The 24,318-nt window shown below is 41.4% G+C and overlaps 1 protein-coding gene and 1 pseudogene across 2 annotated transcripts in view; both read left to right on the top strand.

Moving 5' to 3' along the window:
• The window catches only part of DTD1 (D-aminoacyl-tRNA deacylase 1), a 173,036-nt gene that overhangs the window by 46,479 nt on the left and 102,239 nt on the right, over nt 1-24,318 (top strand). The window lies entirely within an intron of this gene.
• On the top strand, nt 1,856-14,653 carry LOC118535959 (large ribosomal subunit protein uL11 pseudogene; annotated as a pseudogene).

Below are 24,318 nucleotides of genomic sequence, written 5' to 3'. Positions count from 1 at the left end.
AACTCCGAATGGTTTTGCAGTCTCCACTGGAGACTGTTAGGCACCGTGCAGGCTTTGGTCTCTGTGCACCCTGATGGAGATCAGATGCCGCAGAGGAGGGCGCACGTGTTAGTAAAGCCGTAGGGGCAGATAGTATTTCGGGTTCCTCAGCTCTGACCTGAGAGAACCACTTACATTTGGATTTAACTTCAGCTCAGCAGAACAAAGTAAAGCCCTAACAGTGGGGGAAAGGATTTCCAGCTTTCTTTGCTCCTCTAATCAACCAACGTAAAAGTCTCAAAGGCCAAGCATTGCAGAAATAACAAATGCAAATAACATTTGCATTATGAATATATATATCTTCCAAAATGTAGTGGTGTTTCCATTTGCTTTGAGTAGGAGGCTGATTTCTATACTTGATCCATACCTGTATATGTAGAAATTGGGCCAGTTACCTCTTTTTTTTTTTTTTTTTTTCCTTCTCACAAGTATTTGTTGAGTACTCTTCATGTGCCTAATTTCTGGTTTAGTCATGGGTACAAGAAAGAGAAATCAGGCAAGGTTTCTTTCTTTGAGAAGCCTGTCCTTTAATGAGATGGAAATCACATTGGGACAGTTCTGAGAGGACATCATTTTCCTGGTGCTGAGAGAGGGAGTGGAATGCACAGAGCTCTGGGTGTGGGGGTGTCATCGGAACAGGTGTCCGTGAGCAGATACCCAGTATCTGGGTCGAGTTTCGAAGGGCGGAAGAGGGGCAGCTGGGTCTGGAAGGTGGGGCAGGGGCTGGCGCATTCCTGGAAGAGCAACAAGGGGAGGGAGGCTTGAACCGCCCGACAGGGTTACAAGCAGTTTGAGTCTCATGGCGACAAGGCTGCACATGGGGAGGAGGGTGATGAGCCTGGAGAGACAGGCAGATGGGATGGAAAGATGACGATGGTATTCAGGGTCTCAGTAAGGAGCTTGGGGCTTGGTCGTTTGGCAGTGCACAGCTATTGTGGATAGTTCAGCAGGATGGGAGGGTCACGTTTGCTCTTTAGCTGTGACCCTCTTAGATTGGACTGGGCAAGACAGGAAAGGTGGGGACCTGAGAGGTGAGCACTGCATTGGGCCAGGCTAGACAGGATCCAAGTGCAATTCAGAAGGATGGGGGGATAATGAGCCAGAAAGGAGGGGACTGCTTGATCATGGAGGATGTGTGGTTTCGGTTTCTGGTGGAATTGACTAGGGGATGGTGGCATCATCAACTTAGAGGGGGCCCACATCAGGAGAATTGTTTTTAAAAGGTCTCCTCTATTCCTTAAATTGCTGTGGACTCCTGTCCTCTCCATCCTTCTTCATAACAAAGCCTGCTCTCCCTCCCTGTACTCCTGCCCTGCCTACCCTGATCACCTTACTTCAGATTGAGGCCTGTTCCTGCCCCCCACTTCCCCTTCCCCTTCTTGCTGTGTACTCAGTGCCCCCTACCCTCTCCACCTCTTATTTCTTTGCAAGGCTTATCACCTTCTAAAATGTTATAACTGTGTCTGTTGGCTATTTATTTTGAAAAGCTTATTTTGTGTCTCCCCTGCTAGAATATAAGTTCCCCAGGGGCAGGGATCTTAGACCAGGTAAAGGAAGGCAATAGGCAGTTGAAAATCGAATATGTGCTATTTACTGTGTAAGAATATACTATGTTATTAAGTAGGCATTACAAATTAATAGATGGAAGGATTTCTTAGTAAGCAGTAATTGGGCAACTGGTTGGCAATAATGGAAAATTAATCATTTTGGATCCTTACTTTATACTATACCTTAAAATAAATTCCGATGGAATTGAAGAGATAAATATAATTAAAAAAAAATCTCACAGAACACTCTGGCCTTCCTAGATATCCGAATGTATTACGACACGACAGTAATGAAAACAGATGGTGCTGGCAGAGCAAGAGAGACACTATTAGCAAACTAGATGAGAGACCTGAAAGAGTTATTTAGAAGTTTGGTATATAATAAAGGCAGCGTTTCAGATCATTGGGCAAGAGGTGGATTTTCAACAAAGGTGTTACAGCTGGCTAGTGAGTTTTAAAAATTGAATGCAGTTGAGGTGTATGGACTTGTGTGGGAAAACATAGTGGCTATATTGTTGTATGAAATATAGGCATTTCTCCAAAGAATACTTGTAGTGTGATTCCGGTTATAGAAAAGCAAAGAATGTTGGTACATAATCCATTTATCTGCCTCCCACTTTCATGGATCCTTTGTATCCAGTTGTCTTAAACTCTCAGGACTGGGCCCCTTGAGAATGGCCTCACTGTGTCTTTTGGCCCCCTCTGCAGGCTGAGCTGACTACACTCTTGGCCGGTGTTGGAACTCATGGGTCCTGGTATAAGGGTGAGCCCGGGGCAGCCTGCCCCACCCTGAGACAGTTCAGTGTTATTTTTCTGGGAAGTGGTCTGAATATCAAGACTTTACAAAGGTCCCCAGGGAATTCCAACATGCAGCTAATGCTAAGAACCACTGTTCTAATTGGATCTGGTAAGAATTCCTTCTTTTGGGATGTAACACAAGATGTAGGCCAGGAATGCTGCTCCAAAGGATTAGGGCATAGGGCTCACCAGATTCTTATAGTTATATAGGGATGGGGGTGTAACTGCTGTATTTTTAACCAGCCCACTTATTAAAGAGTGCAGAATGTCTTCCAGGGTTGTCTGTCCAGAGGATGGGAGGTGGGGCCTTTAGTTACTGGGTCCTGTCCCCATTGGCTATCCAAACAGGTGAGCAGGATTGCATGGCTCCCGAGAAGGCTCTGAGGCGCAAAGACCCTCAGTACTTGCTTGAGGAGTCCTGCTGTCAGCTGAGCTGGAGCTTGCATGGAACTGTCTGCAGCAACCAGGGCTGATGTCAGAGGTGGGTCAAGGGGACAGCACTCAAAAGGGTCTGCATTTAAGTTGTATATCCTCATGCACCCCATCCTTAAAATTAAGTGCACTTCTAGGCACTTTGTGGGATTGTCAATAAATATTACCAGGAACATAATAGTTGTTAGAGTAAAGTATTCTCTAAAGCATGAGAGAAAAGTCCCATTTCTGTTTTATATGTTTACTCTGATAGAGTAGCTCCTGGGAAGATTAGAAGTCAGTGGGGTCCTTGGCAACGCTTTCTGGTTCCTGCTTGGCTTCTTTTTTGGGAATGGACAGGCTGAGCCTGGATGGGCCCAACCAGATTTTGGACCAGGTCAGGTGTAGCCTGGAGGCCTCAGGAGGTGGTGAGGGGTGAGGGGCAGGGGCAAACACCCTTCCAGGGATGTATGAAGCGACCCTTCTGGTTCCAGTTTTGTGAAGTGTGTCCCTGGACAGGGTGTCAGGAACGCCCATGACCAGGGCCTTGCCAGGTTCAGTATTTCCAGCCCCCTTGGGCACTTGGGTCTCACTTCTGAAAGAGCACTCCCACCATCGGTGCGGCATGCCTCAGATGTGAGGGATAAGATGGTGCTGGGGATTGGGGTGGGGGTGGGGGAGATGTTTGGGAGCAGGCTGGCTGATTTGCCTTAGAAATCTAATTTTTTAAAAAAGTTTTATTTATTTAAGTCATCTCTACACCCAACATGGGGCTTGAACTCATGACTGCGAGATCGAGAGTCCTGTGCTCTTCTAATTGAGCCAGCCAGGTGCCCCAGAAATCTAATTTTTGCCAGTGTGGCTGAAACTTCCTGAAGCAAAAAGGGCTCATTCAGCTGTGGATGTGGCTTGTAATGAGTGTGTTGTGGCCCAATACTGTGTTACCAGATATTAATTAAGAACAATGGCCAGATTCCATAAATTATCTTTGTTTGAATTTAAATATTGATCTAAAGTGTACAAATATATGAAAGTAGTAGCTCAGTTTCATTTTTGAGTATGAAATAAAAATACTCTAAAAATTAAAGAAGCTTATAAAACTGAATAATTTTACTTCTCAGTGGCTTATAATTAATGTGAGAGGCAAATCAGACAAGATAGCCTGCTTGTTTGAAAGTTAGATGCTAGTTCATAAACTTCTAATCTGCCTTCTAACTTTGGGTAGTAGCTCTGGTGTTCTTTTTTATTTTATTTTATTTTATTTCATTTTTTAGAAAGATTTATTTTAGAGAGAGAGAGCAAGAGCAAGAGAGAGAGAGAGCATGTGAGCATGGGGTAAAGGGGTAGAGGGAGAGGGAGAGAAAGTCTTAAACAGACTCCACACTGAGCGTGGAGCCTGACATGGGGCTCCATCTCATGACCCTGAGATCACGACCAGAGCCGAAACCAGGAAAGCTTAACTACTTACCACCCAAGCACTCCTATTTTATTTAAAAAATTTGGGGGCGCCGGGGTGGCTCCCCCCATTGGACGTCTGCCTTTGGCTCAGGTCATGATCCCAGGGTCCTAGGATCGAGCCCCACATTGGGCTCCCTGCTCGTCGGGAAGCCTGCTTCTCCCTCTCCCACTCTCCCTGCTTGTATTCCCTCTCTCGCTGTGTCTCTCTCTGTCAAATAAATAAATCTTTAAAAAAATTTTTTTTAAGGGGCGCCTGGGTGGCTCAGTCGTTAAGCGTCTGCCTTCGGCTCAGGTCATGATCCCAGGGTCCTGGGATCAAGCCCCGCATCGGGCTCCCTGCTCAGCAGGAAGCCTGCTTCTCCCTCTCCGATTCCCCTTGCTTGTGTTCCCTCTCTCGCTATGTCTCTCTCTGTCAAATAAATAAATAAAAATCTTTAAAAAAAAAAAAAAAAAATTTTTTTAAGTAATCTCTACACCTAACGTGGGGCTTGAAATCAAAACCCCCGAGATTAAGAGTCACGCCCTATGGAGCACTGGGTGTTATACGCAAACAATGAATCATGGAACACTACATCAAAAACTAATGATGTAATGTATGGTGATTAACATAACATTAAAAAAAAAAAAAAAGAGTCACGCCCTATATTGACTGAGCCAGCCAGGTGCCCCTAGTAGCTCTGGTGTTCTTTCCAAAAGTTTCTTTTTTTTTTTTAAAGATTTATTTATTTATTTATTTGACAGAGAGAGAGAGACAGCGAGAGAGGGAACACAAGCAGGGGGTGTGGGAGAGGGAGAAGCAGGCTCCCCACGGAGCAGAGAGCCCGACGCGGGGCTCGATCCCAGGACCCTGAGATCATGACCCGAGCCGAAGGCCGACGCTTAACAACTGAGCCACCCAGGCACCCCCAAAAGTTTCTTTTCTTTTTTAAATGAAATATTGTGAAACGGTTTCTTTTTTGAAATATATAACTCTAAAAGTAAACTTTGCTTTTCAAAAATGAAATTGTTATACATGAAGGAGGATTGTAATAAATAGCAGACTATCATTATTAATAAAAACATATTTGAGAACTGACAGTTCCTAAGTTCCACTTCTACGCATGTGACCCTCACAAGCACCAAGGGAGGGGAGCAGCTCAGTCTTCACCTTAAGTGACTGGTTCAAGATCAAGAGACATGGCCGTTAGATGGGAGAGCTGGGTTCCAACAGAAGACCGTTTTTCAGACCACACTGCCTCCGATTTCTGACTGAATTTCCTTAACTACCATCTTTCTGATTTATTATGTGGTCTCTTTAAACAAATAAAGCCTCAGGATTTCTCAGACCAGTAGGTGCCGCTTGGTCCTCCAGGAGTCCGCTGTTCTAGAAATGTGTCCACGTCCTTGCCATTTGACCTTGGAAGTGCACCTTCAGTTCACTGTGTAGTTGTCCCAAGGTTTACAGGTCTCTGTGTTCCTTTTCTCCCCAAAGGTTGGATGGTATTGACCAGAGTCCCTCAGTCCCTGCTTGCAAAGCTGTTCTCAGAGCTTCCTCATTCTGTGGTATCTCTCTAGGCCAAAGCTCTGAGAGTCCCTGGCTTGTCTCTAGAACCGGTGTGTCTCACAGTCTGAGGCATTGTCTGAGTTTGACAGGATGGAAAAAAATTTTGTTGAGTAAAAGGTTAGCTTAATAAGGGAAGCTTCCGTTTTATTCGTATGCAAATCAAAGTATCTTAGACTGTTAAAAGGACCTCCTTTTTTGCACGTTACTCAGTATTAACAGTGTTCTTTGGTTAAGATTGTATTATTATTGTTATCATTATTTTTTATTTTAAAAAATAATCATGGCTGGGAAAATGAATAAATGTGTATGGATCATGAGTCTATATTTTATTTTAATCTGTAATTTAAATTATAAAGTTATTTCAAAGAGTGTTTGGTTATTAGGGTGTTTAGCTATGTTATGATAATCACATTTAAATTTAATTTTGGTAATACCAAGACAAGAACCCTGAATTTTAGGATTTACAATGCAGTGTAGGAAATGAGGGTCCATTGGGGGATACTTCCTATTCAGTATCTTTGTTTTCCAGACAAGCTCAGGAACTCTCTTAAGTTAATCTAGATACAAATAGCTTCGATTACCACTGAATCTATGTGAGTGATTATAGTAGACTAATGAGTTAATCAGCTAACAGCCCATTCTAACCACTGATGTACTAGACTAATTGCTTTATTTGCCTGGGTTAGTTTTTTTTTTTTTTAAGATTTTATTTATTTATTTGACAGAGAAAGAGATAGCGAGAGCAGGAACACAAGCAGGGGGAGTGGGAGAGGGAGAAGCAGGCTTCCCGCTGAGCAAGGAGCCCGATGCAGGGCTCAATCCCAGGACCCCGGGATCATGACCTGAGCTGAAGGCAGACGCTTAACGACTGAGCCACCCAGGCGCCCCTGCCTGGGTTAGTTTTTTCTGCCCCTTTTAGTGAGCATCATAATTTCTGTTTATTACAAGGGTTAGTCAGTTTTAATTATGGCAATTTTTCTGAAATACACATTTTTAAAACTTTGTATTATAGTAAACTTCAAACTCACATAGAGAGGATAGTGTAACAGATTGCCATGTCCACATCATCCTGTATCAGTGACTATCATCCATCACAGAATGGTGTGTTCCCATGTGCATGGCAAGGCTGTGGGCCCTGCTAGTTGAGCTCCGCTGGAGGCAAGTGTGGACAGAGCACAGCACACATCAGGGGGACTGTTGTGGGGACTGTAGAGAATTTTTCACTGAATGACTGTCTTCTTTCCCTATTTGCTGTGTTCTTCCCTATTTGATTTAGTTTGTTTTCATTTTTTTTCTCATACAGACAGGCAGTGTGGCAGTAAACATGCTTGTGTGTACATCTTGCCTGCTTGTGTGAGTATTTCTATAGGATAATGGAAGGAACATCTAGATACAGAGGAGGCTTAGATATTTTCATTTTCCCCTCTGAAGATATTATAACCTGATCAATTTTAGCAATTGTGCTTTTATTCTTAGAAGTCCTGGGTTATTTTCTGAATGGAAATATCGTTATTGGGATTATCTTATTTTTTTTTTTTTTAAATTTTATTATGTTATGTTAGTCACCATACAATACATCGTTAGTTTTTGATGTAGTGATCCACGATCCATTGTTTTCGTATAACACCCAGTGCTCCATGCAGTATGTGCCCTCCTTAATACCCATCACCGGGCTAACCAATCCCCCCTCCCCCCTCCCCTCCAAAACCCTGCTTGTTTTTCAGGTCCATAGTCTCTCATGGTTCATCTCTCCCTCCAATTCCCCCCGCCCATTTTTCCCTTCCTTCTCTTAATGTCCTCCATGTTATTCCTTATGTTCCACAAATAAGTGAAACCATATGATAATTGACTTTCTCTGCTTGACTTATTTCACTTAGCATAATCTCCTTCAGTCCCATCCATGTTGATGTAAAAGTTGGATATTCATCTTTTCTGATGGCTGAGTAATATTCCATTGTATATATGGACCACATCTTTATCCATTCATCTGTTGAAGGGCATCTCGGCTCTTTCCACAGTTTGGCTATTGCGGACATTGCTGCTATGAACATTGGGGTGCATATGGCCCTTCTTTTCACTACATCTGTGTCTTTGGGGTAAATACCCAGTAGTGCAATTGCTGGGTCATAGGGTAGCTCTATTTTTAAATTTTTGAGGAACCTCCACATTGTTTTCCAAAGTGGCTGTACCAACTTGCATTCCCACCAACAGTGTAAGAGGGTTCCCCTTTCTCCACAACCTCTCCAACATTTGTTGTTTCTTTCCCTGTCCATTTTTGCCATTCTAACTGGTGTAAGGTGGTATCTCAGTGTGGTTTTGATTTGGATTTCCCTGATGGCTAATGATGATGAACATTTTTTCATGTGTCTGTTAGCCATTTGTATGTCTTCTTCAGAGAAGTGTCTGTTCATCTCTTCTGCCCACTTTTTGACTTGATTATTTGTTTTTTGGGTGTTGAGTTTGAGAAGTTCTTTATAGATCTTGGATACCAGCCCTTTATCTGTAGTGTCATTTGCAAATATCTTCTCTATTGGGATTATCTTAAATGCTAGCTGCTGCAGCACACAAACTCAGAATCTCTATGGCTTAACACAAAGTTAATCTCACCAAAGTATGATGTGGGTTAGAGCAGATCTAATCCTTTTGCTGACTCGCGGGTCCAGGCTCCCTCCAGTTTATAACACTGGCCTCCCGGGCAGGGGAAGAGAGGGATAGAGTCACCTTATCAACTCTTATGCATCACCTCTGCTCATACTCTCATCTGAATCACTCACTTCATGGGAGGCTGAGAACATAAGGTGTAATGCATTCCCAAACACTTGAAGTCTGCCCACCAGGAAATAGGAGGTTTGAAATCAAGCTAGACTCCTCTCATCACCATGTTGGAACAGCCTTTCCAAGTACATTCTGGAAAACTGGCACCAGAGCCTTTCAAGGAATGGATTTGGTGTCATTTACATTTTAGTGGCAATATTCTTTTTTTTGTTGTTGCTTTAAATGTATTTTATTTTTAAACTTTTTTATTTTGAAATAGTTTGTAACATCCGTGGGTGATGCATTCCAAAAACCCCAGTAGATGCCTGAAACCTATATATACTATGTTTTGTAGTATTGAACCCTATATATACTATGTTTTGTCCTATACATACATATCTATGAAAGTTTAATTTATAAGCTAGGCACAGTAAGAGATTAACAGCCATAACTCATGATAGAACAATTATAACAATGTGCTGTAGTAAAAGTTATGCGAATGTGGTCTCTCAAAATACCTTATCATACTATACTCACCCTTCTTGCAAAGATGGGAGATGATAAAATGCCTACGTGATGAGATGAAACAAGCTGAATGACACAGGCATTGTGACATAGCGTTAGGCTACTACTGACCTTCTGATGATAGGTCAGAAGGAGGATCATCTGCTTCCTGACCACATTTGACCATGGGTAACTGAAACCATGGAAAACGAAATCTCGGATGAGGGGGGACTGCTATATAAAAAGTTGTGAAAATAGCACACAGGGTACTTGTATGCCTTTACCCAGCTTCCCGTAATATTAACATCTTTCATAACCATAGTACAATGGTTGAAACCAGGAGATTAACATGGATATGATACTAATCTACAGATCTTATTTGAATTTTGTCAAAGGGCATGGTCTTATAACTAAAGCCGGAGCTGTTCTCAGGTTCCTGTTGGCACATCCCCATCACCCATAGGTGGGCTCTCATTGCCCACAGGTGTCTCTTACTTTACAAACGAGCACAATGAACTGAGAATCCCCCAAGTACCCCAGGCTAGGCCCCACACTGCTTAGTGTAACCCAGCACTGGGCCTTTTGTAGTTCATGCAATATGCCAGAACAAACCAGGGGAAGGAAAGACTTTCTTATTTATCAGACAGTAGACAAAGAACTCCAGTACTCTTGGGGACTTTTAAGATAAATAAGACCTAAAACTGCTTTAATAGGGTTATCCTAATATGGGCTTAGACACAGAAGGGTCAGATTGAGGGAGTCTGGATTAATCAACAGAAAATCATTTTCACTGCTGCCTTAATTCAAGCCTACTGAGTGCCTGGAATCTTGTAAAGAGATATGGGTGTATTAGTCCTCTATTGCCATGGAACAAATTACCCAAAATGTAGTGGCTTAAACTGTCAATACATATGTATTATCTCTTAATACTTCTGTGAGTCAGGAATTCAGGAATAGCTTAGCTGGGTGGTTCTGGCTCAGGGTCTCTTGTGGGGTTGTAGTTATCAGCTGGCCCTGCAGTCATCTGAAGGCTTGGCTAGGGCTGGAGGATGGTCTGGGGCTTTCAGGATGGTCCATGGGACTGGCAATTTGGGCTTGGCTACTGGCAGGAGGCCTCAGTTCCTCTCCACATGGGCCTCCTCTAGGCCTGTTTGACATGACTTATAACATGGCAGCTGGCTTCCTCTAGGGTGAGCAGTTCAAGAGGGAGCAAGGTGGATTACCAGTCACACACCATCATTTCCACAATATCCTGTTAGTTACACAGGTCAGCCCTATTCACTGTGGGAAGGGAGTACATAAAGCCTGAAAACCAGGAAGTGAGGATCCTTGGGGGCCATCTTGTAGGCTGGCTACCACAGTGGGAGATAGAGAAGTGACAAGGCTCTGTGACATTCAATTTGTCATTTATTGAAAAAATAGTATTAATTACAATTACATAATACTGGAGATTTGGTTTTCATGGCTATTGTGGTGTTTTGGATTTTAATGAAAAACAAATCAAAACCAAGAACCATCAAAAGAAAGTGGGCCTCATCAACGTCAAAGTTTGGTGGGCAGAAGTAGAGATTTTGAGTCAGAAGGCTTGAATTCCAGTACTGATCTCTGTTGCCTACAAGGTTGTCTTGGGGAACAAAGAGGATGATGAACCCTGCCCTGTGGAACTCATGGGCTGTTTTGAAGAATGAACTCGAGTGTGAGGGGATGCATGAATTATGCAGTGTGTTATGGGAATATTAGTTATGATAATGAGGGAGATTTTAAAGATGCAGTGAGATTTGTTCAATACTTAAACCCGGAAACAACTGAGTATATTTTTCAGATGAAATGTTTTAGGATTGAGCTTATTGATTTTATTTTATTTTTTTTGTGCTGGATAAAAATACCAGTGACTACGAGTACCTTTATTATGAGGAGCTGTAAGGTCAAAGCCATGGGGTGGGTTGTGGGGGAACCTGCATAGTTCTGTAAGGAAGTTTAAATCCAGGTGACTGGTCCATTTGGAGTTTTCTTCAGGGCCTTTCCATCTAGGATTGGGCCTTTGCCCTGTTTGCCATTGCCATTTGGCCTGTCCCAAATGTTTGGGTGAGCCTGGTGATGGGTATTAAAGAGGGCACGTTCTGCATGGAGCACTGGGTGTTATGCACAAACAATGAATCATGGATCACCACATCAAAAACTAATGATGTACTATATGGTGACTAACATAACATAATAAAATAAAATTAAAAAAAATAAAACAGTATTGTTAATATAGTCACCATGCTGTACATTACATCCTCAGAACTTACCTTATAATGGACATTTTATACTCTTTGACCAACATCTCACCATTTCTCCCACTCCTCAGCCCCTGGCAACCACCATTCTACCATCTTTATATGAGTTTGATTTTTTTAGATTCCACATATAAGTAGGATCATGCAGTATTTATCTTTCTCTAACTTATTTCACTTAGCATTAATGTCCTCAGGGTCCATCCATGTTGTTGCAAATGGCAGGATCTCTTTCCTTTTTAAGACTGCATAATATTCCATTATATAGATAGGTAGGTAGTTTTCTGTCAATGGACACTTGGGTTATTTCTGTGTTTTGGCTACTATAAATAATGCTGTAATGAACATAGGGGTGCAGATATTTCTCTGAAATAGTGATTTCATTTCTTTTGGATATATACGCAGAAGTAGAATTATGGGATCATGTGGTAGTTATATTTTTAACTTTTTGAAAAACCTCCATACTGTTTTTTGTCATGGCTGTACCAATTTCCATTGCTACCACCAAGGGTTCCCTTTTCTCCACATCCTCACCAGCATTTGTTATCTCTTATCTCTTTGATGATAGCCATTCTAACAGGTGTGAGGTGATATCTTACTGCAGTTTTCATTTGCATTTCTGATGATTAGTCATGTCGAACATCTTTTCATATACCTCTTGGCCATTTGTATGTCTTCTTTGGAAAAATGTCTGTTCAAGGTCTTCTGCCCATTTAAAAAAATGGGATTATTGGAGGTTTCTTGCTGTTGAGTTGTATGAGTTTCTTATGTATTTTGGATATTAACCCCTTATCTTGTATATGGCTTGCAAATATTTTCTCCCATTCCTTTGATTGTCTTTTCATTTTGTTGATATTTTTGTTTTTCTTATCCCACTGGTTAAACATGATTGACTTAAAATACTTATGCTTCTGTTTCTCTGAACACAGCCCATGTTAGCATCAAAGGAAGAATTTTTGGTAGAACCAGCTGCTAACCCGCTTATTTAAGGCTGGGACACTGGTTAGCAGTTGAAGATGTAACTGTGTGGTGCAACATGAGCCTGCACTTTGAGAAGTAGCACTCTGAGACATGGGATCTGGTTCAACACTGGCTTGCTCTGTGGCTTTGGACAGGTTACTCACCTTTCTGTGTAGCAAGTAGCTAAAGTGCCTGGACTGGCATCTCTGGCACATTTTAGGCACTGAACACAGAACTTTATAATTCTGTTTAAGATGTCTGGGATGTCTGGATGAATACTTTCTTTAAAAAAAGAAAATTGATGGGGCACCTGGGTGGCTCAGTTGGTTAAGTGTCTGCCTTTGTCAGGTCATGATCTCATGGTCCCGGGATTGAGCCCTGCGTCAGGCTTCCTGCTCAGTGGTGAGTCGGCTTCTTCCTCTCCCTCTGCCCTCCCCCACTTGTGTATGCGTGTGCTCTCTCTCTCTCTCAAATAAATAAAATCTTAAAAGAAAAAAAGAAAATTGGGGCATCTGGGTGGCTCAGTTGGTTAGGTGTCCGACTCTTGATTGCGGCTCAGGTCATGATCTCAGGGTCATGAGATCGAGCCCGGCATTGGGCTCCACAGTGCACGTGGAGCCTGCTTAAGATTCTGTGCCCCTCTCCCTCTGCTCCTCCCCTTCCCAGCTCTCTCTCTCTCTCTAAAAAAAAAAAAATCTGTAAGTACAGATAACTCAAATGTGTATGGCAGCTTTCTTAAGAAGAATTTAAAATTTTAAGGCACATGTTGTGATGAGCACTGGGTGTTATACACAACTAATGAATCGTTGAACACTGCATCAAAAACTAATGATGTACTATATGTTGGCTAACTGAACATAATAAAAAAAACAAAAACAGACAAAAAACAGCAACAAAGTAAGGTCTTTTTGTGTACCCCACAAAAAAAAGTGGAACAGACATCTTTCTGGGATATAGTCTGATGTGTCAGATCCTGAGTCAGGTGCTGAATAACTTGACCAAAAGCAGCACCTGGTGTTGGTTTGCACTTTTGGCCCTGTTGCTCCCACTGTGACTGCTTGGGCTGACATGGTCTGGGGGAAAGGTAGGGGTGCTCTAAGATTTACCTGGCTTTATAGAATCTTTCCTCCCTCCTTCAGGAGCAACTACGTGTACATGTGCTTTTGCCATTTTATTCATGACGTTTAATTTCTCTGTTCTTGTCATATCAACTCAGCCTGAAATTGAGATCACTTAAACATCATTCTTTTAAGGCCATTCCTAGGTTTCTTTAATTTTCTTATGTTTCATAGGGTTTCTTATGACTAACTAAAACAGTATTTTTAAATACTTATTTAGCATAAAATACTTTTTATTTATTTATTTTTTATTTTAAAGGATTTATTTATTTATTTGAAAGAGGCAGAGAGAGAATGAGTGTTTGTGAGTGGGGGGAGGGGCAGAGAGAGAGGGAGAAGGAGAATCTCAAGCAGACTCCCTGCTGAGCACAGAGCCTGATGCAGGGCTCGATCCCATGACCCTGAGATCATAACCTGAGCAGAAACCAAGAGTTGGACACTCAACCAACTGAGCCAACCAGATAGCCCTAGCATAAAAGACTTTTTAAAATTGTTGCTCTTTTAACAACTTCAAGAAAATTGCCAAGCATTAAAAAATTAGATAAATTCAGGAGACATAAAAAGAGAAGTAAATTTGATTAGATAAAAATTAACCCTTCTTCTACCATAAGGAAATTTAGAAGATAAAAGTTAGACAAGGAGAGTCTTTTGGCTTTCAACTTGGAAGAGCCCAAGGTGTGCCTTTCTTTGGTTGTCCCAAATCCTGGTTCATCCGACATCAGCTGCCTAAGTTCAACCCCAGTGTGATCAAAGTCATGTACCTGAGGTGCACTGGTTGGGGAGTTGGTGCCACATCTACCCCGGCCCCCAAGATTGGCTCCCTGGATCTGTCTCCAAAAATGGTTGGTGATGACATCACCAAGGCAGCCAGTGATTGGAAGGGTCTGAGGATTACAGTGAAACTGACCATTCAGAACAGACAGGCCCAGATTGAAGTGGTACCTTCTGCCTCTGCCCTGATTATCAAAGCCCTCAAGGAACCGCCGACAGACAGAAGCAGAAAAACATTAAGCACAGTGGAAATATCACTTTTGATGAGATTGTCAATGTTGCCCAACAGATGTGGCACCAATCTGTAGCTAGAGAGTTCTCTGGAACATTAAAGAGATCTTGGGGACTGCCCAGTCTGTGGGCTGCAGTGTGGATGGCCGCCACCCTCATGATATCATAGGTGACATCAACAGTGGTGCAGTGGAATGCCCGGCTAGTCAAGAACTACAAAGGAAGAGGAAAATGTTTCAATAAAGGATCATTTGATAACCAAAAAAAAAAAAAGTTAAGACTAGGAGAAAATATTTTCAACTTTTTTTTTGTCTCACAACATCAACTTTATTTGTACAAATAAGGATATCATGGGAGTAATTTCTAAAGCCGTGTCTCCTGTTTTCAACATTTTTAAAAAAAGATATATTTATCTTAGAGCATGCACAAGCAGGGGGAGGGGCAGAGGGAGAGGGAGGGAAGCAGACTTCCTGCTGAGTGTAGAGACCAATGCGGGGGTTGATCCTACAACCCCAAGATCATGACCTCAGTTGAAATAAAAAATTGGATGCTTAACCCCCTATTTTCAACATTTTTAAATTGAATTTTTAATTGAGGTAATTACAGCTTCGCATACAACTGGAAGAAATAATACAGTGAGATATTGTGTACCCTTTACCCAGTTTCCCTTATGGCAGTATCTTGTAAAAGTATAGTATAATATCACAACCAGGACATTGATTCAGTCCACCCATCTTTAGGGTGAGTGATTTCTCTTTTTGCGTATTGATCTAGCACCATTTGTTGAAAAGGCTGTCTTTTCCTCCATTTTTACCCTTTTGTCAAAACCAGCTGGACTTGCTTGTGTAGATCCATTGTTGGGTTCTCTTATTTTGTTCCATTGACCTATGTGCCTGTCTCTCCACCACTACCACACTGTCTTGACTACTGTAGCTATATAGTAAGCCTTAGTATTGGGCATAGTGATTCCTTCCATTCTGTTCTCCTTTCCAGACTTGTTTTAGTTATTCTGTGGCCTGTGCTTTCTCCAATAAATTTTAGAATAAGCTTGTCTACAAAAAACTAAGCTGGGATTTTGATAGGAATTGCATTAAACCTGTATATCAGTTTGCAGTGAATTAACTTTTTTACCATGTTGAGTCTTCTACTGCAGAAACATGGTTCGTCTCTCCATTTATGAAATATTTTCTTTTTTACAAAGAACTAGTACTTGGAACCCATAGTGAGCTTCTACAAATAAAAAAAAAAAAGCCAAAATTCCATAGGAAACTAGGAAAAGGCTATTTTTAGTCAATTCTCACATGAAATACAAATGGCTTCTAAGATTTGGAAAGATGTGCAATCTTACTGGTGTTCCAGGAAATGCAAATTATAAGATCCCGTTGTTGTGTATGATGAGATTGGTAAAAATAAAATGGGATAATATTATTAATTGATAGGAGTATAAGAAAATGGACATATTTTGATGTAGTCCCAACAGTTAATTTTTGCTTTTGTTTCCCTTGCCTTAGACATATCTAGAAAAATGCTGATTTTTCAACAAAAACAACTGATGTCAGAGAAATTACTGCCTGTGCTCTCTTCTAGGTTTTTATGGTTTCAGGTCTCACATTTAGGTCTGTAATCCATTTTGAGCTTATTTTTATGTATGATATAAGAAAGTGGTCCAGTTTCATTCTTTTGCATGTAGTTTTGCAATTTTTCTCAACATCATTTGTTGAAGAGACTATCTCCCATTGCATATTGTTGTCTCCTTCGTTGAAGATTGACCATATAAGTGTGGGTTTATTTCTGGGCTTTTGTTCTGTTCTATTGATCTGTGTGTCTGTTTTTGTACCAGTACCCTACTGTTTTTATTACTACAGCTTTGTATTATATCTTGGAGTCTGGAATTGTGATACCTCCAGTTTCATTCTTTTTCAAGATTGCTTTGGCTATTTTGGGTCTTTTGTGGTTCCATACAGATTTTAGGATTATTTGTTCTTGTTCTGGGAAAAATGCTGTTGGTATTTTGATAGGGATTGCATTAAATGTGTAAATTGCTTTGGATCGTAGGGACATTTTAGCAATATTTGTCCTTTCAGTCCATGAGCATGGAATGTCTTTCCGTTTCTTTGTGTCTTCAGTTTCTTTCATCAGTGTTTTACAGTTTTCACAGTATGGGTCTTTCATCTCTTTGGTTAAGTTTATTCCTAGGTATCTTATTATTTTGGGTGCAATTTTTTAAAGATTTATTTATTTATTTTAGAGAGAGTGCGTGCGTGAGCAAGGGAAACGAAAGCAAAAATTAACTATTGGGACTACATCAAAATATGTCTATTTTCTTATACTCTTATCAATTAGTAATATTATCCCATTTTATTTTTACCAATCTAATCATACACAACAGTGAGATCTTACCACTGCAGAGCCTGATGCAGGGCTCAGTCTCACAACCTTGAACCACAACCTGAGCTGAAACCAAGAGTTGGACGCCCAACTGACTGTGCCACCCAGGCACCCCTATTTTGGGTGCAGTTGTAAATGGGATTGTTTTCTTAATTTCTCTTTCTGTTGCTTCATTATTAGTGTATAGAAATGCAACAGATTTCTGTACATTGACTTTGTATCCTGCAACTTTAATGAATTCATTTATCACATCTAGTAGTTTGTTGATAGAGTTGTCCTTAGGGTTTTCTCTATATAGTATCATGTCATCTGCAAATACTGAAAGTTTTACTTACCAGTTTGGATGCCTTTTGTTTCTTTTTGCTGTCTGATTGCTGAGGCTATAACTTCCAGTACTATGTTGAATGGAAGTGGTGAGAGTGGCTATTCTTGTCTTATTTCTGATCTTAGGGGAAAAGCTTTTAGTATTTTTACCACAGAGTATGATGTTAGCTGTAGGTTTTTTGTTTTTTGTTTTAAATATATGCCGTTTATTATGTTGAGGTGTATTCCCTCTAAATCTACTTTGTTGAAGGTTTTAATCATGAATGGATGTTGTACTTTGTCAGGTGCTTTTTTGGCATCTGTTGAAGTGATCATATGGTTTTTATCCTTTCTTTAGTTGATGTGATGTATCATGTTGATTGATTTGTGAATATTGAACCACCTTCACATCCTAGGAATAAATCCCACTTGATCATTGTGAATGATTTTTTTATACATGCATTTTCTTTAAATAAACTCTATCTCCATCATGGGACTTGTACTCACAACCCCAAGATCAAGAGTTGCATGCTTTACTGACTGTGCTAGCCAGGCGGCCCTGATTTTTTAAAATACATTGTTGGATTTGGTTTGCTAGTATTTTGTTGAGGATTTTTTGCATCTATGTTCATCATTGATGTTGGCCTGTAATTCTCTTTTTTTGTGGTGTCTCTGTCTGGTTCTGGTATCAGGGTAATGCTGGCCTCATAGAATGAATTTGGAAGTTTTCCTTCCTTTTTGATTTTTTTGGAATAGTTTGAGAAGGATAGATATTAATTCTTCTATTTTTAAATGTTGGGTAGAATTCCTCTGTGATGCTGTCTGGTCCTGGACTTTTGTTTGTTGGGATTGTTTGATTACTGACTGATTCAATTTCATTGCTGGTAATTGGTCTGTTCAAATTTTTGTTTCTTCTTGGTCCAGTTTTGGGAGGTAATATGTTTCTAGGAATTTATCCATTTCTTCTGGGTTGTCCAATTTGTTGGCATGTAATATTTCATAATTTCAGATATACTTCAGAATATTTCAGTTTTTTTCATAATCCTTTGTATTTCTGTGGAATTGGTGGTTATTTTTCCTTTTTCATTCCTGATATTGTTTATTTGAGTCCTTTTTCTTTTTCTTTTTTTCCTTTTTTTAATGAGTCTGGCTATAGGTTTGTCGATTTTGTTGATCTTTGCAAAGAAATAGCTCCTGATTTCATTGATCTGTTGTTTTTTGTTTCTATTTTATTTTTTTCTGCTCTAATCTTTATTTTCCTTCCTTCTACTGGTTTTATGTTTGTTCTTGTTTTTCTAGCTCCTTTAGGTGTAAGGTTAGGTTGTTTATTTGAGATTTGTCTTGCTTCTTGAAGTAGGCCTGTTTTGCTATAAAATCCCCTCTTAGAACAGCTTTTGCTGCATCCCATGGATTTTGGACCATTGTGTTTCCATTTTCATTTGTCTCCATGAATTTTTTATTTCCTCTTTGATTTATTGGTTGACCCATTCATTGTTTAGTCACATTTTATTTAACCTCCACATATTCATGGTCTTTTCAGATTTTTTCTTGTGGTTGATTTCCCGTTTCATAGCATTGTGGTCAGAAAAGATGCATGGTATGACTTCAGTCTTTTTTAATTTGTTGAGACTTGTTTTGTGGCCTAATGTGTGATCTCTTCCAGAGAATGTTCTGTGTACACTTGAAAAGAATGTGCATTCTCCTGTTTTAGGATGGAATGTTCTGAATATATTTGTTAGATCCACCTAATCCAATGTGTCATTCAAAGCCACTGCTTCCTTGTTGATTTTCTGTTTGGGTGACCTATCTACTGATGTAAGGGGGTGTTAAAGTCCCCTATTATTTTTGCATTACTATTGATCAGTTCCTTTATGTTTATTATTAACTGTTTTATGTATTTGGGTGCTCCCATGTTGGGTGCATAAATATTTACAACTGTTATATCTTCTTCTTGGATTGTTCCCTTTATGATTATGTAGTGTCCTTCATCTCTTATTGCAGTCTTTGTGTGTGTGTGTTTTATAGTCTCTTTTAAAGTCTGTTTTGTCTCATATAAGTATTGCTACCCCAGCTTTTTTTTTTTCACTTCCATTTGCACGATAAAATGCTTTTCTCTTCCTTCACTTTCGATCTGCATATATCTTTAGGTCTGAAATGAGTCTCTTATAGGCAGCGTGTAGATGGGTCTTGCTTTTTAATCCATTCTGTCACCTGGTGAAGACTTTTCAGAAGGCATTTAGCAATGTTGATCAAAATTAGAACCAAGACAGGGACACCTGGGTGGCTCAGCCGGTGAAGCGTCTGCCTTTGGCTCATGTCATGATCCCAGGGTCCTGGGATCAAGTCCTGCATCGGGCTCCTTGCTCACTGGGGAGCCTAGTCTCTCTCTGCTGCTCCCCCTGCTTGTGCTCTCGCTCACTCTCTCTGACAAATAAATAAATAAATAAATAAATAAATAAATAAATAAAATCTTTAAAGATAAAAAAACTAGACCCAGACGTAAGTGGACTGAGCAATTTCACTTCTTTGAACCTCTCTTTGAGAAGTCTGTGCACATATGCATGAAGGTATTGGTGCAAGAGGGCTCAATATGGCATTATGGAAACAACCAAAATGCTCATCAGTAGAGGAAAGGTTAGACAAATCATATCTCATTTGTAGTGTAGAATACTGTGCACCATTTAAAAAGAATGAGGCTGACCTATTTGTACTGACATTCAAATTAGGTAACAATAGGAAAGAAGTCAAATTATACCCTCTTCCATTTTTAGTACTACTTTGCTTTTAAACAGATATAAACTGGCCATCTGCTTAATTCTGACTTTCCTGTCACACTGTTGAACTGATACAGATGCTTCAGATAATTACGCTGTGGCTCAGGGAGTCTAAATTACTGATAAATTAACTTTATTTTTATGGCTCTTATCTTGAAGTCATTTTTATTGCTTTCATTGTGTACCAAAATGGGGAATAAATATCCAGGGCCGCGGGGATGGGACCATGCCGCAGGCAGGAATGATGTGCCTCTGGCCATGTTGAGTGCTCTTGTCCTCTCAGTGCCCTGGCCCTTTGTAATCCTACTCCAGTCAGAAGGGCATTGCTAACCTCTTTGAGGAATGGCCTTTTCTTTGACAAGGTCTTAGTAGGGCTGGCATCTGAAGAAGTCTTGTTTTCATGATGCATTTGGGAGAAAAGTTTCATAAAAGGTATCCATACAACAGTTGAGTAAATGCCTTGATCTATGTGCCTATCAAAATGAATTGATCATTAAATTTAATAAATCACAACATTTATTTTTTCAAAAAAACTTCAGGACAGAATTGCTTCTGTGACCAGAGCTCATTTCCCGTATGTTCTTTTCCAATTAAAAATATTTTATCATGAATTTTTAAAACAAGAAGAAATAAGACAGTGAACACAGTGTATCCACCTCCCAGGCTAAGAAAGTGGGTTCTTGAAGATGTCCCAGTGAGGGGAGGGCTGGCCATTTTATTGCCCATTGTGCTGATTAACATTGGTATCTGGGGCTCAGCTCCATGCTGTTGTGGTGGCCCTTCTATAGCAGGGCCACATGGAATGCTTATGTTTAGGGTTGGTGTGGAACACCTGGTCTGGCTGAAGTGTCCTTTGCAGACCACCTCTGCCCACAAGTTGTTCCCAGTGTCCCAGGAGAGAGAAACAGGTAATTCCTAGCCTATTTTAAGAGTTTCTTTAAGAGAGGAATGTCCAGGGTGCTATGGCAGAGCACACTATTGTATGTGTATTAGTGTGTATATGAGAGAGAGAGGTGAGAGAGGGAGGGAGGATATATGTATGGGTAAGTGAGAAGGACATCTTCAAGGTAAGGGACAGGTTTTTGCAAAGACACAGGGAGAGAGAGCATAAGCATATTAGTTATTTATGGTTGGGTAACAAAATACCTAAAAACTTAGTGGCTTACAGCATTTATTATCTTACATTGTTTCTGAGCATCAGGAATTCAGGAACAGTTTAGCTGGGTGGTTCTGGCTCAGAGTCTGTGGTGGGGTTGCAGTCAAGATGTCAGGCCAGGGCCACCGTCCTTTGCAGGCTCAACTGGGGCTGGAGGGTCTGCTTCCAGAGTGGCTCACTCACATGGCTGGCAAGTTGGTACTGGCTGTTAGCAAGATTCTCAGTTCCTTTCCTGATGCTTCTTCCTAGAACTACTTGACTGTCCTCACAGCAAGCCGCCAGCTTCCACAGAGCAGGTGATCCAAGAGAGCAGGGTAGAAGCTGTAACATCTTCTGTGACCTAGCCTTGCTGGCCATTTCACAGTGTCCTGCTGGCCACACCGGCCAGCTATAACTACTGTGAGGGGGGTGGACACTCGTAAGGGCATGCATACCAGGAGGCAAGGATTATGGGGGCGCTCTTGGAGGCTGCTGCCATAGCCTGGTCCTGAATCTGCAAGCCGGTCTGTAGGCCAGGGGCGGGGGGTGGGGCAGCTGTGAGTTGGGGGAGCTGATTGGGCTGGGAATCCCAGTACAGACTCTGGACACTGCTTTAAGTACTTTCTATTTTATCTTCAAAGCCCTGGGGAGTCCTGGAAGGATTATAAGCAGGCAAATGACATGCTCAGTGTGCTTTTCAGTCTATAGCTCTGGTAGAGGTGTGCAGTGTGTTGGAGTGGGAGGCAGATGGGTGACCCAAGGGCTGCTGGTGGTGGTCTGTTTAGAGGCTCTGTAGTCCTCACCCTCCCTGGAGCATCTGGAGCTGGGTGAGGATCCCCAGTTGTGGCAAATCCCACCTCTCCCTACCTCCTCCTCTGTATGTGAGACTCGGGCTATAGACTTAATAAGCCAGTGGCCTCCAGAGTGAGCTGTGGGGAAAAAAAAGTCATTTGGAGTATGGGAAGTAAATATTACCACTTTTATTTATCTGTATCTCATTTTTTAAAATGTCTATTTTTAGGACTGTTTTATGATGTCCTTAATGTGTGAGTACCACAGCAAGATGTATGTAACTTAGAAGTTAGTGAATGTGCGTCATTGGGGTACGTGCCCCACATCTTTTACCAATAGGGTAGATGATCACTGAGTTTCAAGACCTCCACTAAGAGGGAGGCTGGTCCTGGGGTGCGGGACAGGGTTGGCAGCTGTGCCCCGTGTCTCCCTCTATGACTGGGTGCTTTCACAGAGGCCCTGGCACACCTCAGCACTGTCCTCAGGAGACCTGTGCCGGCACAGTGCCCACTTAGCCATCTGGTGGTAGCTGGCTTGCCCTGCAAGCCTCTAGCAATCGTCCCTTGTGAGCCGGGTCACTTTAGGGAAGCCATTCTTGGGCATCCTCTGGCCTCAGAGTCATACCTGCATTTACATCAGGCTCAGAAGTGTTGGTGGTTCTGCCCTGGCAGGTCATTCAGTTTCTCTGAGGACCCCTGTTGGTTTGTAAAACAAGGGTAGTCCTCCTCTTCAGGGTGCTTTGGCATGTGCCTAGCATGTAATATTCTTCTGCCTTCCCACACCCCACATTATGCACAGTAGGCCAATACGGACTGAAGATTCCTTCCTGACAGTGTCCCAGGTCAGGACTTCAGGGGGTTGCTATCACTCCCTCATTTAGGCCCTGCGGCCCCAAAGACACATTGAGTTCCAGGAGGATCCTGGCTTAGCTTGGTTACACATACTCTGTTTGAATGGTGTCCTGAGTTAAAAACATAAGTAGCTTTGATAACAAAGTGAAATGTCCTTAGCAATTGGGACCTCTGTTCCTGAGAAGCAGCAGTTTTTAGTGTTTGATGAAGTATACCCATCCTTTGCAGCCTTTGTGTGCCAGGCTTACTTTGTAGTCTGAAATTTAAAAAAAATAAAAGTCAATTCTCATAGTCTTTTCAGTAACTTTGAAGTATCTTTACAAAAGAATGCATCTGGTCTACAGGGCATATTTTTGTAATCCCTTGCATGTAATTTGCAAAATGTATCTTCTTAATCTTTTATTTTGAAATAACTTTATATTTACAGAAAAGCTGCAAAATAGTAATGAGTTTCTGTACACTCGTCTGGCTTCCCCTAATGTTAACATCTTACATGAGCCTAGCACAGTTATCAAAAGCAAGAAGTGAGCATTAGTACACCATCATTAAGTAATCGTCAACCGTTACTTGAATTTCCCTGATTTTCCCACTAGTGTGTTCCCTTTTGTGTTCCAGGATCCCATCCAGGATCCCATCCAGGATGCCACACTGGGGTTTGTCATGTCTCTTTGGTCTCTTCCATCCTAGGACAGTGCCTCGGTCTCCATGTTATATTTTTGAAAATGTGTAAATCTGACTTTGTAGAAATCCTTTGAACATAATTTTGTTTTTTTTCTCCAAGTCCCTGTTGCCCCCAGCTATGACCTGGCTTCTTCTGTTGGGTCACAGCCAGTTACATGCCTGGCACATAGTACTTGCTCAGTGAATGGTAGCTGCTGTTGTTTTGACAATAAATGAGGCATGGTCATTGGCCTGCCACCAGTGTTACTGTTGGAGCTTATCATTGGACTCCTTATATGGCACCTGTGGGTAAAATGCTTTCTAGTTTACTCAGATGCAGGTTTCCCAGTGCAGGTGTGAGATGGGAAAGTGCCTCAGACTATGTGCTGTGAGCAACTGTTTTTAGTCTTGGGAGATCTGGTGCAGTAGTGGGGGCCGGAGTGGTGTTCTCTATTACAGATGTGTTGTGCACCTACGAATCCACACCAAGCCTGAGAAAGCCCAGATCTCACTGTTCAGGTTTGTGCATGATAAACTGCACTGTTTCTGGGGAGGCTGATTGCTTATAAGGTGGCCTTTCCCAAGACTGTTGGGTGCTCTAGAAGTGTATCTGGGGCTGTGGAAGGACATATGCAAAAGTGGTACTCGGTGTTCATAGACTATGACAAAAAATTCCTTTCTTTCTAGGCCTGATATTGGGTATACATATATAGTAGTGGTAGGTAGGTGGTGGGGGGCGGGTGTTGTTTTATTCTAGAGTTTTCTGTAAAAGTGAATTAGTTACCTGGATTCTGGAGTTGTGCCCAAATCTTTGGGTATTTAACTCAAGAATCCCAGTGTTTGCGTGTGTGCACACATACATGCATGTACACATGAGACAGACACACGCACATACACACATACCCCTAGGGAGACAGAGACTGAGAGGTCTAGGTGTTCCCAGGACTGAGGGGGATCTCTGGGATGTGGGACTTTCAGTGCTAAAACTGGGACAGTCTCAAGCAA

This window comes from Halichoerus grypus, chromosome 10, assembly GCF_964656455.1.
Source record: "Halichoerus grypus chromosome 10, mHalGry1.hap1.1, whole genome shotgun sequence".
Taxonomy (NCBI): Eukaryota; Metazoa; Chordata; class Mammalia; order Carnivora; family Phocidae; genus Halichoerus; species Halichoerus grypus.
The sequence above is the reverse complement of the archived record's forward strand: the minus strand, read 5'-3'. Positions and strand labels throughout refer to the sequence as shown.